The following is an 18,608-nucleotide window of genomic DNA, read 5'->3' on the forward strand; positions in this document are numbered from 1 at the left end:
TGTTCCACCACTCTATAATTTTTCAAATAATTTATATATTATTAACTTTTATAGGATCATTAATAGCATATCTAGCTTGTTTATATGCTAGAATATTATTAAGATCTTTCGCTTTACGCCATGGATTATTTCCTTTATCAGTTAACGCATGAACTCCTTTATTGTCTTAAATCACTTTTTATAATTTTAGATCTATTCAAAAATACACAAAATAGATGATTCTGAATTAGATGCACTTGTAATAGTTGTTATTTATTAAAATTAATTTTGATTTCGGTTGAAATGTTTCAAATTTTAATTTCGATTTTATTATATTCATATTCTAAAGTAAATGGATTATTCTATTTCTGTGTGTTCTATGTTACAGTTGTTTAACGACTGTATGAAATTATATTTGTTTTTTATTAACTTTCCATAATGTGGCATGACTGATTCTGTAGCATGATAATGAATAAATTCAAAATACCATTTGTCATCAAAACTTCCTTCCCTATGAATGAAGGAACAGAAGTAACCCTAAACAAAGAACTAAAATTTTTCTTATTACGTTCACATATATTCCTGATAGAAGATTTACCATCAGTTTACTATCCATATTTGGCAATTAATAATAAAAATTATTACTTTTTTATTTCGTTTTGAATATACTTGCATCATAGAGCTATTGTTTTTAATTTCTGTGTTTAATTTTATATTTTTTTAAATATTCAACAATATTAATTCAATTTCATTTAATTTTTCATTTGTAGGGTAACCCAGGTGTTGAACTCTATACTAAACAAAACACAAAATATGAATTGTTATCAAAATATTTTTTCTTCAGTGAATGGACCTAAAATGTCTTTATGTAAATAATGTAAATATTGCTGATGTTTCTTTTTCTGATAAATTCCAAAAATATTTATCATATGTGTTTTTGAACCAGCATCAACAGCATTAGATATATTTGGAAGTTACACACTTAATGAGTGAATTCTTCAGGTGAAATAATTATTGATGTGTGAAATATAGTACAAAATAAAATTTTAATATTTATTTTAGGGCCTCCACTCAGAAGATCTGTAATTCCATAAGGAATAGAACAAAGTTTCTTTTGAAATGAAAAAAAAATTTTTATCAAAAAATGTAATCAAGTCTGATTAATAAATACTGAATAGAATTTTATCTGATGTCATTAATACATTTTTAAGTTCATCAACCACATTATTCCTTAAACACTCTACTCTTTTTTTAAATATTCAATAGTTACAATATCAGGTTTTTATATGATTTTTTGAAGTTATTTTGTTTAAACATTTTCAATTGTTTCATATTCTAAAGCAAGCTAATCAGCATAATTTGTTTCAGCATAATCACGATTATAATTTTTAAAGAGTATATAAAATTTCAGCTATTTTTTCTTATTTTTTAGTTCCTGTCACTACAGTCTCTGTCTGATTTTTCAGGCGTTACCAACATAGTGAATGCAATTCCATTATTAATAAAATAAAAAAAATTTGTAATCAATACTTTTTTCATTTTCTTGGTTTACAAGCACAGACACTGTAAATTCCTTAGTGAATAAAATATATATCTTTGATTAATAAAACAAATCAATCAAATAAAGTATGTTTATTAATCATTCAAACAAAAAAATATACATATAAATAGATAACACTTTTTCCTTTATTGATGAAGTTATTGAGGTGGGTAAGGAATTTCCATACTTTAAATAGTATAAATTTTTGGTATTCTAATCTATGGATGTGTGAAATCATCTTTGTTTACAAAGACTAAGTTTAGATAGTATAAAAAATCAGTATCAGAAGATATTAAGTTAATAACTAACACTTTTAATGAAACAATTTTTAAATTTAGTCAGTGCAAATTACTTTTAGTAAATGGTGACTCTAACTAGTCTACAACAGAAGAAATTAAACCCCCAAACAGAACAGTTATATTTCAGAGGTTTTTCGAAAATTAAGAAACAACACCTTATTGTTCTTATTAATAACAATAATAAGACGAGAAGTGAACAATAATATGAATGAAAGAATAAAAAATGATATGAAAAATGAATTGAATTAATTAAAAACTAAACAACAAAAATAATGATTAATATTCAGTATTATTTATAATATTAGACACTTATATGAGCAGCATTTAACAAATGAAACATTTGATGAAGTAGTCATTGATTACATTTAAAAGAAAAACCATTTACTGGTTCTGAAACTAAAGATTAATATATCTGCAAATTTTTAACACAGTTTCATGTTAAACATGACTGGGAAAATTTGCTTAGAAATTCTGAAATATTTGAGGATTTAATACAAGAATCACAAGCTCAGTTAGATTGAAATACTATGTCAAGATATCATTAATCATCAGAACGTATCATGACAGAATTTCTAGGTAAATTAAACTAGAATGAAATGTTCCATGTCCAAAAAATTTCTGAAGTGTTCATGAGAATATTTCAAGATAAAAGGAATTGGGAAAAGCATTGAGTTATCAAAAACGATCTGAAGTTTTTGTGAGAACATTTCAAGATAAATGAGAGAGAGTAGAAATAGCAGCTGGAGAAGCATTGTCTACAGAATTTGTGAGAGTTTTAAAAGAAATTGGACTAGGATATTTCAAATTTATATGAAGCTTTTATGAAAGAATTTCCCCATAATTTACTGTGGGTTTTGAAGGTTTTATATAACAATTGAAAGGATAGAATATTGGCAATTGTTCTTAAAATATTAAAAATTATCTTAATCATCCTTTTTGTCCTGTGTGTAGGAATGTTGCTTAAATTTTTCTGGAATGTACCAAAGATATTGAATGATTCAGTTTTGATATAGAAAGATCAATTGGCCTTGAGTGTTTTCATTTATAGTCTAATTATGTCAACAAACAAATCTTAAAGTTCCTTCTATTCTTTGATTTAAAAATACTGAGTCAGGATGAAATTTATTTCTTAATTTTTCTTTATAGTCACAGTGTCTACCTTCGATTCTTTAAATGTTTAGTAATTTTTTTTCATTCTAATGACATAATAACCAAATTGTCAGTCATCATCTAATAACTTTAGAAGAATGAATATTGATCCTTTCTTAAAGTGTTTCAGGATCAAAATGATGAAACAATTATGTCATTGTGTTTTTCTAATATTATATGTAAAGAATTATGAAATGATTCAGTTACATTATCTTCATAATCATCTATAATTTTATTCAAATTTTCTTATTGTTGTTTTGCTCTTTCATTTTATATTCTCCTGTTTTTCTTATAGAAGTTAAAACATCTTGAGTAACCTATTGTTTAAATCTATTCATCAATTTTTTTTGCTTTAATATTAAAGAGAATCTTAGTAGAGATAGAAAATTTTTCGTTATCTTCTAAGGGCATCTCCAGGATACCCTTTAAGTTTTCTAATTCCATACAATCATCTTCATCAGCAGTTTCCTTTATTCCTGGTTTTTGTATCTTTATGTTCTAGTATTAGAGCACTAACTTTCTTTGTAATCAAAGAACAATACTAAATCCAAAAAAGGAAACACTTGTTTATTATTATACGTAAGATTGTTGAGATCATGATTTACTCGATTTGATAATTACTTTTTGCAAGATCTCTTATTTTTATTTTAAAAAAATATATTTACACATAAGACAAAACTTCAGGGTCATTAATAAATTTATGACAAAGCCTAGATGTGTTGTATAGGATTCATTTGGTAATTATAGATTAAGTGATGTAAATGGAATAAAAAGAATATAAAATAGTTATATAAAGGGGCCACTAAAATTATTAGAAATGCCTGAAAAAAATTAGATTTATATACTGGTACTCGGTTTCATCTTTTAGAGAAATTCATCACATAAAGATAACGATAATAATTAATATGAAAATATAGAAAACGTGAAGAATTAGTCAGAACCATCATGCTGTACTAATTTTTGTAAAACCTACATAAAAATTGTTTCCTTACGATTTTTGTACCCTTAGTTTTTTACAAATCTAATAAATAATACTTTAAATAAACAGAATTGACATTTATAATTGTTCACCCTCTTTATTATTTAATAGAAGTAATTTAAAAAAGTAAAATTAAGTAAAGTAAAACAGATCTAATAACATTTATTAAGAGACACCTAGTCACAGATTTAAGTCTGCTTCAGCTGACACAAAGTGGAACCGTTTGGAAACAGTTACCTCGTTTTGATGATGAAATTTTGGAAACTGGAGAAGTTAAATTTTTGAAAATATAATTCCATTTTCTATCTACTTCTTTGAGAAGCAAAAAACATTAAAACCGTCAATGATAGTCTAGTTGATCAAGGATTTGTGAACAGCTTTCAGACAATAAAGTTTGAAAAAAATGGTACTCAAGTTTATGTTAACTTTTCATGAGAATGGTAAAACCGAAAATTATGAAAATTGTAAAAGATAATGTAGAATATATCACAACCAAAACCAGCTTTTAAATTCTTTAGTGAGTTGCAAGCGCAGACAAGTGGAGATATTATGCAATTTAAATCGCAGATAGTACAATATAGGATCACAAATAAAAGAGAATAAATTAAAAACTTTAAGAACAGTAAGCAAGGTATTTTATCAATAATTGGTATATTTCAAGGATGTGGGGTCAGGATGGACATTGAAAAATATAGAAATTAACAGAAATGTTCCACTGAGCGGATCATTTTACATTTAATAACAATGTAAGGTAAGAGATAAAAAGTATGTATTAACATAAAAAGAATGATTAAAACTGTTTGTTTGGGCCTATAGAAGATACAGTGTATCCTGTAGTTAAAATTTTGGAAATAGCCTGCAAATATAAAACTGTTGGTAATCAACTTGATCAGAAACTTGAAAATTTTGAGTTTCCAATAATGGTTGATAATATTAAAAGAACTTCAAGTAAACTTAATATGCTTGTTAAAGATTATTTGTTTGAAGAAGAAGATGAAGTGTATCCATTACAAATTGTGAAGTGTAAGAAATGGATACATGTAAATCTCTGGAAATTCAAAGATAGAAATTACTCACAACATTGTTATATAAAAAAATTATCTAGAGTATTTTGAGTCAAAGTAATAAACATGAAACAGCAAAATTAGTTTGTGATTTGACTTCACTCCATTTCATTAGTAAAGAAATGTTAGATAAACAGATATCAAGCTCCTAGTTAACAAACCAATAAAAGTAGAAATGCCAGAAGGTGTTTTATATATGGATTTCTAAAATTATCAAATAACGAATAATTGTCCATTATTCTTTTATGAAGATTTTGAAAGTTTGCTATTGAAGATTGATAACTGTCAAACAAACCAACAACATGCATAGACAATGTAATATCGATAAAGTCAACAAAGTGGATTCTAGTATTGTATCAAGTACATGAATGACCATTATATCAATCTTGTTCTATAGAGAGGATGAAATTGTCATTAGAACTAACTGAATATATAAAACAATTAGTCGAAAATATTGGAATAATTTATTCTGTAATTGAAGAATTGAAAACGTTAACTTCTGAAGAACAATCAGGAAATCCAAGATCAAAAATATATATACTTGTAAGTATTATTATTGTCAGAAAAACGAGTCAGAGTGGGCATCATGATCATTTGTTGGGAAATTTATAGATCTGTTATGTAACAAATATAATGTAAAAGTGATACACTCAACTTTTGTTCCCATATATTTATATGAAGTATATGGAAATGATTGAGCTCGGTTTATGAAAAACCTTCATAATGATGAAATAGAGAAGGATTCAATATATAATTATGAAGAGAGATACATCTGCATAGGTAAGAAGTCAGAAAATATCAAGAAGGAATCCATTAGTACGTTTTTGTTTAGGACTTGACAAACTCTCATCAAATTTGAAGAGAGGTCAAAAGAAAAACATTAGAAACAATTTCTCAGCAGAATTATTAAATGTAGTGGACAGAAAGGCTGTTTATCCCTATGATTACATGGACGTTTCCAACAAATTTGATGAGACACAATTACCAGCAAAGGAAGAATTTTGCAGTAAACTGAATGATATAAGTGATGAAGATTATAAACACGCTAAATAGTTTCGAAAAAATTAAAATAAAAAATTTTGGCAAACATCAATATCGTTCTGTATCTTAAAACTAATTAATGGCTTTTGCATTATGTGTGAAAAATTTCTGAAAAACTTGAATAAATGTCTATTATTTAAAATTATTTTGGTACTTTACTAGACCTGAAGAATCTTGGAATGCAGTGTTAAAAAGTCTAAACAATCACTAGAGTTTTTACATGATATCGATATGATTCCCCTGCTTGAAAACGGAATAAGAGGACGAATATCTCAATGTTGTAAAAGATATATAAGACAAAATAGAAATAGATATAAGATTATTGTGTTAAAATGTACTGAATTCTTAGCATACTTACATGCAAACAATTGATATGGTTATGTATTGAGTCAATATCTACCATAAGTTGAATCGGAACAGGATAATCCAGATTCTTTTGATATGTGTATATATATATATATATATATATATATATATATATATAGAACAAATATATTTGGAACTCGATATAGAATTTAAAATTGTTTACCTAATGGATATTTAAAAATTAATTGAAATGTTATCTTTAATTTCTTGAAGAAGGTAATATTAAATTGAGGTGTGAAGGAATGCTAAATCTTAAAAGCAATGAAAAATAATTTGATGATTTTGAATTTAGTTAGGCATTGTGGTATTCATAAGGAATATAACAGTAAATACATCAAAATACAATTTACATGTGAATGTCGTAGAATTGTAGTCAAGTATTATCTAAAAAAGATGAACAATCCACAGCTCATAAATATTTTATGTTTGATAAATGAGAAAGAATTAGGAAAATTTTGAGTAAGGAATAGGACTTGTGAAAGCAGTTCCTATTTCTTTTCATTTTTCATTCATTTTCTATTTTTATAAAAAATAATAATTTATTATCATAAGTGAATGTAATAGAAAAAATATTTCATGCTCTTCATTTTCTAGGAATTTCTTGGTAAAATAATTTTTTAATGAAAATGAGTGAGTTAGACAGCAGGGAAGACGAATGGAATATTCCAGAATTTGAAACACAAACATCTGCTAGCATGAGTTTCTTAGAAGTAGGTACCTTAGGGGTTGTGAAGCAACTCAAATCGCTTGATACGGGCAAGTCTTCAGGTCCAGATTGTATACCGATTAGGTTCCTTTCAGATTACGCTGATACTATAGCTCCCTACTTAGCACTCATATACAACCGCTCTCTCACCGATAGATCTGTACCTACAGATTGGAAAATTGCGCAGGTCGCACCAGTGTTCAAGAAGGGTAGTAGGAGTAATCCAGTTAACTACAGACCTATATCATTGACGTCTGTTTGCAGTAGGGTTTTGGAGCATATACTGTATTCAAACATTATGAATCACCTCGAAGGGAACGATCTATTGACACGTAATCAGCATGGCTTCAGAAAACATCGCTCTTGTGCAACGCAGCTAGCTCTTTATTCGCACGAAGTAATGGCCGCTATCGACAGGGGATCTCAAGTTGATTCCGTATTTCTAGATTTCCAGAAAGCTTTTGACACCGTTCCTCATAAGCGACTTCTAATCAAGCTGCGGAGCTATGGGGTATCGTCTCAGTTGTGCGACTGGATTCGTGATTTCCTGTCAGGAAAGTCGCAGTTCATAGTAATAGACGGCAAATCATCGAGTAAAACTGAAGTGATATCAGGTGTTCCCCAGAGAAGCGTCCTGGGACCTCTACTGTTCCTGATCTATATAAATGACCTGGGTGACAATCTGAGCAATTCTCTTAGGTTGTTCGCAGATGATCCTGTAATTTACCGTCTAGTAAGGTCATCTGAAGACCAGTATCACTTGCTAAGCGGTTTAGAAAAGATTGCTGTATGGTATGGCAGATGGCAGTTGACGGTAAATGACAAAAAGTGTGAGGTGATCCACATGAGTCCCAAAAGATATCCGTTGGAATTCGATTACTCGATAAATAGTACAATTCTCAAGGCTGTCAATTCAACTAAGTATCTGGGTGTTAAAATTACGAACAACTTCAGTTGGAAGGACCACATAGATAATATTGTCGGGAAGGCGAGCCAAAAGTTGCGTTTCATTGGTAGGACACTTAGAAGATGCAACATGTCCACTAAAGAGACAGCTTACACTACACTCGTTCGTCCTCTGTTAGAATATTGCTGCACGGTGTGGGATCCTTACCAGGTGGGATTGACGGAGGACATCGAAAGGGTGCAAAAAAGGGCAGCTCGTTTTGTATTATCGCGTTATAGGGGAGAGAGTGTGGCAGATATGATACACGAGCTGGGATGGAAGTCATTACAGCATAGACGTTTTTCGTCGTGGCGAGACCTTTTTACGAAAATTTCAGTCACCAACTTTCTCTTCCGAATTTTGTTGAGCCCAACCTACATAGGTAGGAATGATCATCAAAATAAAATAAGAGAAATCAGAGCTCGAACAGAAAGGTTTAGGTGTTCGTTTTTCCCGCTCGCTGTTCGGGAGTGGAATTGTAGAGAGATAGTATGATTGTGGTTCGATGAACCCTCTGCCAAGCACTTAAATGTGAATTGCAGAGTAGTCATGTAGATGTAGATGTAGATGTAGACAGGAAAATTGGACGATAGCAAATTTCAGCAGACTCTGTGTAAATTTACAAATGGAAACGAGTGAACAAGTGTGCTGAAATTATCTACTATTAGTGTATATAAAAGAAGTTCTAACATAATTCATGTAAGGAAAAAATAAAGGACACATTTTACCACTGGAAAAAAAAACCATTTTCAGATGATATAAATAGGGAAACAAAATATGGTACTGTGAACTACGAAATCTTACACCAAAATATTAGGTCATTCTGAGTAATGGTTCAAACTTTTTGTACTGTAGTTAACACTCTTCTGAAGAGCAGCAACTCTAAACACAATATTTGACTAATAATCACTTGTTATCAGACTATTAATACGTTCAGTTACACTTTCAAGAAGATGTAAGTTCATGCAATGTGCGATGAGAGGTGGCGCCAGTCGTACTACACATATCAAAAAAGTTTTGCATGACCTCTGTTCTGAGAGTTTCGCAACCTGTAGAGTAAATTGGAATAAAGATCAACGTAAACTACATTTCTGCCATTTCTATTGCCCATGAAAACCACATATTGCATGTTGTCCCACCATACAGCGAGACCTTCAAAGGTGGTGGCCCAGATTTCTGTACACACCCGTATGTTTGATACCTAGTTACACGACCTCTTGCATTGATGCTGGCCTGTATTCGTCGTGGGACACTCTCCACAAGTTCATCAAGATACTGTTAGTCCACATTGTACCAGTCTGCAACGGCGATTCGGTGTAGATGCCTCAGAGTGGTGGATAACGTCGTCCATACACAGCCCTTCACCATCTATCTCAGGCATGATCAAAAGGGTTCTTGTCTGGATAATATGCTGGCCACTCTATTCGAGTGATGTTGTTATCCTGAAGTAAGTCATTCACATAATGTGCACGATGGGGCCGCAAATTGTTAACCATGAAGACGAATGCTTCACCTCTATGCTGCCGATATCGGTCGGAGGAGGGTATTCACGTATTGTACAGCTGTTACAGCGCCTTCTATGACCACCTGCGGCCCACGTTATCTCCACTTAATGTCACTCCAAAACAGCAAAGAACTTCCACACTGCTGCACTATCTGGACAGTGTGTCTAAAGCGTTCAGCCTGACCAGGGTTCTTCCAAACATGTCTCCAATGGTTGTCTGGTTGAAGGCATATGCGACACTCATCAGTGAAGAGAAAATGATACCAATTCTGGGCGGCCCATTCGGCAAGGTGTTGGGCATACCTGTACCACGCTGCATGGTGTCGTAGTGGCAAGATGGACCTCGCTATGCACACGTCGGGTGTGAAGTTGCGCATAATGCAGCCAAATGTGCACAGTTTGAGTCGTGACACAACGTCCTGTGGCAGCATGTAACCATTATTCAACATGGTGGCGTTGCTGTCAAGGTTTCTTCGAGCCATAATCCGTCGGTAGCGGTCATCCGCTGCAGTAGTAGCCCATGGGCGCCCTGAGCGAGGATTGTCATCGACATTTCCTGTCTCTCTGTTTCCCCTCCCCTCCATGTCCGAACAACATGGCTTTGGTTCACTCCGAGACTCCTGGAGAATTTGGGTAATTCCTTTGTTGAGAAACCTTCTTGATACACAGTATCAATTCGGACGCGATGGAGCCGCGGTGTTTACCATTTACGCTTGCTTTTACTATAGACAACACGAGCCGTGTACCTCCATGGTGGTGGAATAACTGGAACTGATCGCCTGTCGGACCCCATCCGTCTAATAGGCATGGCTCATGCATGGTTGTTTACATCTCTGGGCCGGTTTAGTGACACCTGTGAACACTAAAAGGGACTATGTTTGTGATACAGTATCCGCAGTCAATGTCTATCTTCAGGATCTCTGGGAACTGGGGTGATGCAAAACAATTTATGGTGTGTGTAGTTGGTTTGACATCGGCCCCAGCTCAGACGGGCTGAGTCTCTAATTCACACTCCATTTCACTCTGCTGTCATCGAACGGTGCAGCCCCACTAATAATAAATAAATAATAAGGATGTGATGCACACACTAATTTACCCACATGACTGGGGCATTAAAATACTGCGGCAAAGGCAGCACACAGACTGTACGTTTAAATGGAATTGAGGTTTCAACTCGCTACTTACCCCTGGAGCACTGGCTATCCTTCTGACTCGATTGTACGAAAATGAGGCTCTGTCCACCGAGGATACAGCACGGAAACGCACGGGAAGGTGACAGCATCTGGATAACTACCAGTGTTGCCTTCTGAAAATATTATAGCCCAATAGTTGTTAACCCTCTAATAAAATATCGTGCAGTGGAAGATCAGTCACATATTAGAATAACAGTGTTAGTATCACTTGCTGCTGAGAATATTGTTTTGTGATGTGGATAGTGTATGAAAGGTATGCAGCAACGTGTCTGTGACCGGCAACCCGTTTCTCCAACGATTGTCTAAACTGTAATTACAGAATCGAGTCAAATTTACAGAGAACCACTAATCAGAATGATGTTGCACCATATCTGGCCTATATGAATGCACTGATTTGGATACGAGGTGCGATGTAAAGCCGTTGTAACCTCTACTGGAATAGGCTGGACCACACCTGTTGTAACTGGTCTTTGATACCCTGCATCTTCGACAGACTTGATGTACGATGTGGTCCAACAGATGTTCTATCGGAGAGAGATCTGGGGATCTTACTGGCCAAGGGAGTACCTCCACATCACGCAGACTGTTAATAGAGACACGTGCCATGTATGTACAAGTGTTTTCCTGTTAAGAAATGGCATCACTATATTGTCACATAAGTGGTAACACATGAGGATGCAGAAATTGCAAGATGTCCATGACTTGTCATCATGACGTAAAAATAACTCCAGTCATTACCAGCAGTGGTATGAAGTCATACCTGACGGTTCCCCAAACCATGACACAAGTAGTAACACATCTGTTTCTCTCTGAAACACTGGAGGCATGGCTCCTCTCCCCATATCTCGGCCACACTTGGCGATGATGTGCATCTGGTGTAGTTAGGAGCTGTGATTCGTCGCTGAAGACAGTGCAACGGCTTTTGTCAGTAGTCCACACTTCTCAGTCATGGCACCACTCCAAAAGCATCCATTAGCGTTCTGGTGTTAGCAACAGCCTTGCCTCAGTGGTAACACTGGTCCCAGTCAGATCACCAATGTTAAGCACTGTCGGGCTGGGCTAGTACTTGGTGGGTGACCATACGGTCTGATCAGTGCTGTTGGCAACCGGTGTGCGCTCAGCCCTTGTGAGGCAAACTGAGCAACTACTTGACTGAGAAATAGTGGCTCAGGTCTCATAAACTGACATACGGCCAGGAAAATGATGAGCTGCTCACTTGCCTCTCCATATCTGCATCAAATGATGTCTGTGGGCTGAGGAGACACGTCAACCTGTCGGTACCGTTGAGCCTTCATGACCTGTTTGGGCAGAGTTTAGTTTAATTTAGGGTCATGGTATTAACGGCAGCCTTCGCAAGGGATGTCATTTCCATAGTGAAACTGTTGCTAGTCTCCAACCAGTTGTTGGGGCTGACACAGTATACAGTACGGAGATCATTACTTGTTCTCGGATAGCAGGCACAGATGTGAGGAGGTTACCATGTGCTTTGTGGACAATATGGCGAACTTCCTTGCGATGGTCAGACGAGGTGGACCTGACCTCTGACAACACGTATGCCAGCCCCCAAGATCCCAGTCAGTCCATCGTTGAGTAACTATTACTTCCGAATGGCCCACCAATATGCATACTGCACTATTCGACTTGTCGACCGAATGGAGACCCTCTATAAGACCACTGTCAAACTCTGTCAGATACTGATAACGCTGTTTCGCGCGAGTACACGGTATTTCCTTCTCCTTCACAGTGATTATTCTACATTTGACGCTGTTCACGGCCTATGTATACCCTACCAGGCTCGGTCACACCACTTAACACGAACAACACTAATGCTCTTTGGTCGTTTTTCTCCCTTTCAGAGAGCTGCAACTCTAATCATATACATATCCAGTGATTATGTGTACGCGTACGAAGTTAGATTGACATCCAATCATGTCTTCTGGATACTTCACTTTTTTGGTCAGGCCATGTATTTAAGTAGCACTAAATGCAGATGGTCACATTCAAAAATCGGGTGAGAGCGATTACTATTCTATGTACTTTCAAGGTGCAAGTGTATCGTTAGTTGTTTGATTTGAAATATAAGGAAATAATGTTGTTATTCTATAACATCATGTAACCAGAAATTAACATGTAAATGTCTTTTTTTGAAACTGTGTTCTTCCACACTATAGATAAATGTATTAAGTTGTTATATGTATAGCTGGTTCATGCTTAGGGACTGCAGGATAGTATGAAATGTAAAATTTGGAGGTAAGTCACTCAGCAAGTAGAAGGCTTAGGTGGGAGTGTAAAATATGGTTTGGTGTGAAGTAGTGAGAGAGTTCTTTGTGGCATGCATAGTCGGTGGCCAGCAACGAACAAGCAAATTCCGAGTACTTGATAAGTCAAGATCTGTAGCAAGAGTGGATTAAATTATGCCTAGGATATGGATTCATGTTTGTGATTATATCGTGGAATTCATTATTTTGCTCTGAATCGTGAAATTCCGAATCCAAAGAGATATTTTACAGAACATATTACATCAAGAGCAATGGTCGTACCAGATGTTTTTGTGCCACAGAATATCATTACAGCCACCACCTTCAGGACAAATAATGTTTACTACCATACATATGTGCATGGAGTATAAACTTCCTAAACTATACTTTCAATTAATAAGTGATATCTCTTAATTTTGTGTGTTGAACACTGATTTATCCTCAGTTATTTGTCTGGAAAAGTTTCTCTTCCTGTTGCTGAAATGTTCCAAGTATTTCCGAATTTAATGAACTACAGAATCAATACTGTTTTAACCCTTCAATAACTTTGGTGGAGAAATAATTTTCTTACTTAGTCAGTCATTTGTGTGAAATGGTCCAAGTGATGTCTAGGTGTATAAGTTAATGTACAGCCTAAGAATAAGTGTTCGATAACGCGTAACTGAAGCGATAAATGTCAACCATTATTAAAAACATTGCTCACGCCTACATTTTGTGCAAAAAGCAGTGGTTACAAAAACCAGTTCAGAGGCCTACACGTTTCTTAATTACCTTAAAGGTTTGTAATAGTGTTTTGTACATGTATTTAAGTCTTTGTGTATATTATTACTGTGTCTTCTTAGAAGCATTCACCTAAAACCGAATTAGTGAATATAATATTTTCTGGGCCCTCCCTATGTTGAATATGTGGGTTAATGAGCGTACACTGTAAGAAGGTACGAAGTTCAGTAACTATTCTAGAAATATTTTTGCACTTAAAACTATAACTGGCATTCACTTAGTAAAACTATAACAGATTCACGGTGCTCATACATTACTACACAATACAATGGCTAATATGAAATCTGTGGAAAGAAATGGTGCTCATGTTTGTTAAAATAAAAGCTTTGCAATAATTTCTAAACTACTATGTTTTCCAAATGAAATATTAAAACCACCCTACGTTCAAATTATCTGTACTCTCCATCCGTTGAATGATACATTGTAATAAGAGTTATCGTTTACATTTTGAAGCTCATAGTATACGTTACTCAGAAGTAACAACACATTTTAAACCTTTATCTATCTTGCTTATGCACAGTTTGTTTGCTAACACTTTCTAGGGAGTGCAACTGTTTTAGTGTCCGATTTACCAAACAGATTTTTTAATTCAAGTACAGTTTAATTCAGTAGTTAGTTTGCATTGTTAGTTGTGTATTTACTTGGAATTACTTTGCCTAGTTAGGCTGCCGACCATATACATTTATACGATCACAGATTTACTTTTCAACTGTAATACTGTATGTTTGATTCCAACAATAACAACTGTTGCTCCCTTTCAGGTGCCGAGATACATTCATATTATCTGCCATTAGTACACTATCATCCGCCTCTGTAGCGTAGCAGTAGCATTGCCGCCTACCATCCAGGGGTCTAGGTTCGATTGCCTGCTGGGGACTGGGTGTTGTGTGTCCTTCATAATGAATTATCTTGAGACAGGGAAGTTGCTGTCCATTTATCTGCACGGCTTTAGAAAGCATCGCTCCTGCGAAACGCAACTCGCCCTCTTTTTACATGATATCTTGCGAACCATGGATGAAGGGTATCAGACGGATGCCATATTCCTTGAATTCCAGAAAACGTTTGACTCGGTGCCCCATTACAGACTCCTAACTAAGGTACGAGCACATGGGATTGGTTCCCAAGTATGTGAGTGGCTCGAAGACTTAAGTAATAGAACCCAACACGTTGGCCTGAATGGTGAGTTTGAAACGTCTCCTTAGAAAAGTTATACATGGCTGTGTTTTTTTTTTTCAATGTCTGAGCAGTAAAAGAAAATGCACACAGAAGTAGTGGATTTCCATGCAGTCTTGAAGAAAGAGTGTAGTCCTTCCAACGGAAAGACAGTGCTGACTCTTGACATACTGACAGGTAATGGGTCACAACACAGCAAATCCACAGCATAGTCAGTCGAAGTTTTGAAGAATATTGGTAGGTAGGTCATCACAGAGCAAAACACTGTAGTCTTGTTAGAGATTACGTTATTGGTGGGCTACCAGAGGTGCAGACCCAGTGCAGTCCCTGTAGAAATAATGGTATTGGTTGGCCATCAAAGATGCAGACCCACTGTAGTTCTTGTAGAGATGGCTAGCAGCCATCCATTGCGACTGTGCAGGTGCACAATCACCATCGAAGCGTCATGCAGGCAATATCGCAAGTCCTTGAACCACCACTTCTGCAATCACAAAGTTTTTTTTCTAATTGTCCTTAGAACCAGCAACGCTGTTAACCAGTCCCTTGCTGAATTAGTAACACACGTGTAAATACAATCAGTCCCTACTCCTCACATATTGTCCATATACTACGACCAACAGAAATGTGTGCAGTGAAATGTAACTTACAAGTTACTTAATTTGATGCATTGGTATAAATTACAATTTTATAACATAAGAATACAATAACAAAGGTACAAAATACATCATTAAAGAACATAACAATACAGATAACATTTGTAGGAATACAGGCTTCACAAAACAATAGAAATTAACATATATATCAGTGTTACAGGAATTATGACATAAGTAAAAACATAAACGATTGGAATAACTGTTGAAACATCAATTTCACACATGAGCATTAAAACAAAACAGAATAAATAATGTCTAAGTATCTTTACAAGGTAAATAACATAGTAACAGAAAATTCTACATCATAACTCGTATCAGCTAAACACACAAAGACAGGAAAAATACAAACACACAAGGGTACACAAACACATAGAGGGGGTAACACGAAAGGAAAGGACAGGGTTCGTTTTACTGCACTATTTTGTATATAAATCTCCCTTCGTTCATCATTATTCCCAGTAAGTCCTATCTAAGCCTGCTTTCTGTATTCTGTTCACATCGTCTTTAAAAAATTGTTTTTCTCCACAGTATAATCATTTGTTTTCAAGTTTGAGCGTGTCGTATTTGCGATGCTTTCTACAAAGGAATGTCAATAGCGAGGATAATGGCCTCTTTTTTTTCTCCACCTGTGCCTCAGAAAGGCACACACTAGTGCTTTTTTCCAGGCGCCTGTCTCACAGCTGGGTGCCCACGACGCATTACGTGCAGGTGGTCACTTACCTTACTTACTGAAAAATTTACAACAGTTTCCGCTACAGTGACAGTCTCATATAAAAATATTTTCACAGGTTGAGAATTTGCGTTACAAATGTGTAGAAAATAAAATCCTATAAATATCACAGCGTCCAAAAATTTTCGTCGGCATTGTAATACATTCACGCATTTCATAACTCTTAAAGTACGATTTTTGGTTTACAACAACCTTTTTCACATAACCAGAGTGAAGTGATAAGTTTCATAGCAAAGACAAAGTTAAAAGGCAGATTATCTCTCAATAAATGGTTTTACATGTGAAATGTGGTACAATCCCTTACTCTTCCTAGTGGACAAAGTTTAAACTTCAAAGCAATTACCATGTTGTATACATCGGTAAGGAATACTGAAATGTTTCTCAATGTTAGAGTGTATGCTATTTTTCTCTGAGCCAGCCGGCGCACGTGGCTGCCTGCGGTGCGAGTCATTGTCCGTTTCTTTGTTGTCGCGCGTCGTTATTGGGATAAGGAGACCTAACTTCTACAAATTCACCTTGTCGAGAGGGCCCCCGCCCTGTTTGAACCCCGCCAGTTCTGATGCAATTCAGGTCTGTCGTTACGATCATATCGTCTGTCGTCATGTTGGTGGATACTATAGTTTCTTTCTTGTCGGTCACGTGGTGGAGAATTTCTCCCTGAATCGTTACTGCGCGCTGGACCGTTGCGTCAAAAGTTATTGTGTCTCCCTTGATAATAATTATTTTGGTTCCCAGATTGTCTGTTTCTCTTATTGTTTCTGTGATAGTCACTACCGCGGAAAGGTGATCTTTCCCTGTAATTATTGCTGCTCTGCCAACAGTTGTCATAAGGGTGGTGTCTGTTTTGGTCACGATTTGTATTGTGAGAATAGCTTTGTCGTGTCCAGTTATTATTTCTTTCATCGCGGAATTGTGACGGATGTGACCTGTAATTGTTGTGTTCCTGTTTTCACATCCCGCGATTGTCAGTGTGAATTTCTAATTCTTGTAAGAGTCCCTGAAAAGCTTCAATGTCGTCTTTGCAACGTCCTGCCAAAATAATATGTCGTAAATGTTTAGGTAATTTGATTAAGTAAATGCGGATGAGTTCTGAGGGGCTGTATGGGTTTGACAGGTACTGATTCTTGTGCAACATGTCTTCAAAATATTTCACAAGACTGGAGAATTCTGATTGTTCTAAATGTTTCATCATTATGATGCTATGTTTTACTCGGTCTTGTATAGCTTGAGACCAATATGCTGAGAGGAAGGCATGATAAAATTCTCCTTCACTGTGACAATCGTGAATGACCGCATTCTTACAGCTGGTTCATTCTCCAAGTAGCTACACATAAATTCTAACCTGTACTCCAATGACCAGTTGGGAGGAAAACAATGAGAGAATTGATGAAGCCATGCTTGTGGATGAATGTCGTTGTCAGAATTCTTAAATGTTTTGAATTTACGTGTAGTAATGAACAGAAAAACCATCGTGTCAGCTAGTCGCATATCTGTCATTGTTACGTCGTGTCAGCGGTTCCATCTCAAAATTCGGTGCACCTTGCCAATATCTTTCATAATTTCCGAAATGCCCTGTGTTATTATTTTGTGGCTTTTCCGTATTTCTAAGTTCCTCTTCCCGTGTTGGAGCACGAGTGACCTCTGAAATATGTAATTTTTGTATTACCTGCGTCAACTGTTCTTGTACTTCCCGGATTTCTCTTTTGTATTGTGTATTGATTTGATTTTGATTTTGTTTGAATTTTATAATTTGTTCATACTCTTCTGTGTCACTGAAGGCCACGGGTCTTGTGTCATTCAGAGCATCATCTAATTTCGTAGGTAGGTTAGTGAACTGATCCAAAAGTTCGGCTACTTTCTCCGATAGTGAACACATTTCCTCAGTGTGTTTTTCTGAACCAAATTTCAGAGTGTCCATTTGTGTTGAAATCGAATCTACTGTGTCCTTTAAGTTTTCCTGAGTTCTTGCAAGTTGCGTAACCGAATCGGTGGATGCAAGTGAGTCCATTTTAGCTTTCAAGGTGTCGTGATTTTCACCAACAATAGTTTGCAGTTCTTTTATGGCTGCTTCGTGATTCTGTAATTCATTTGTATGTCGCGAAAAAATAGGTTGAAAATGCTCACAAATCTGTGTTTTTACGTCATTACAGATTTTTGACATTTCGATTCAATATTATGTAACTCAGTAGTTAAATCTTCACGTGTTTGTTCAAGTGTTGCTTCTAACTTCCAAAGATTTTGTTGCATT

This window comes from Schistocerca gregaria, chromosome X, assembly GCF_023897955.1.
Source record: "Schistocerca gregaria isolate iqSchGreg1 chromosome X, iqSchGreg1.2, whole genome shotgun sequence".
Classification (NCBI taxonomy): domain Eukaryota; kingdom Metazoa; phylum Arthropoda; class Insecta; order Orthoptera; family Acrididae; genus Schistocerca; species Schistocerca gregaria.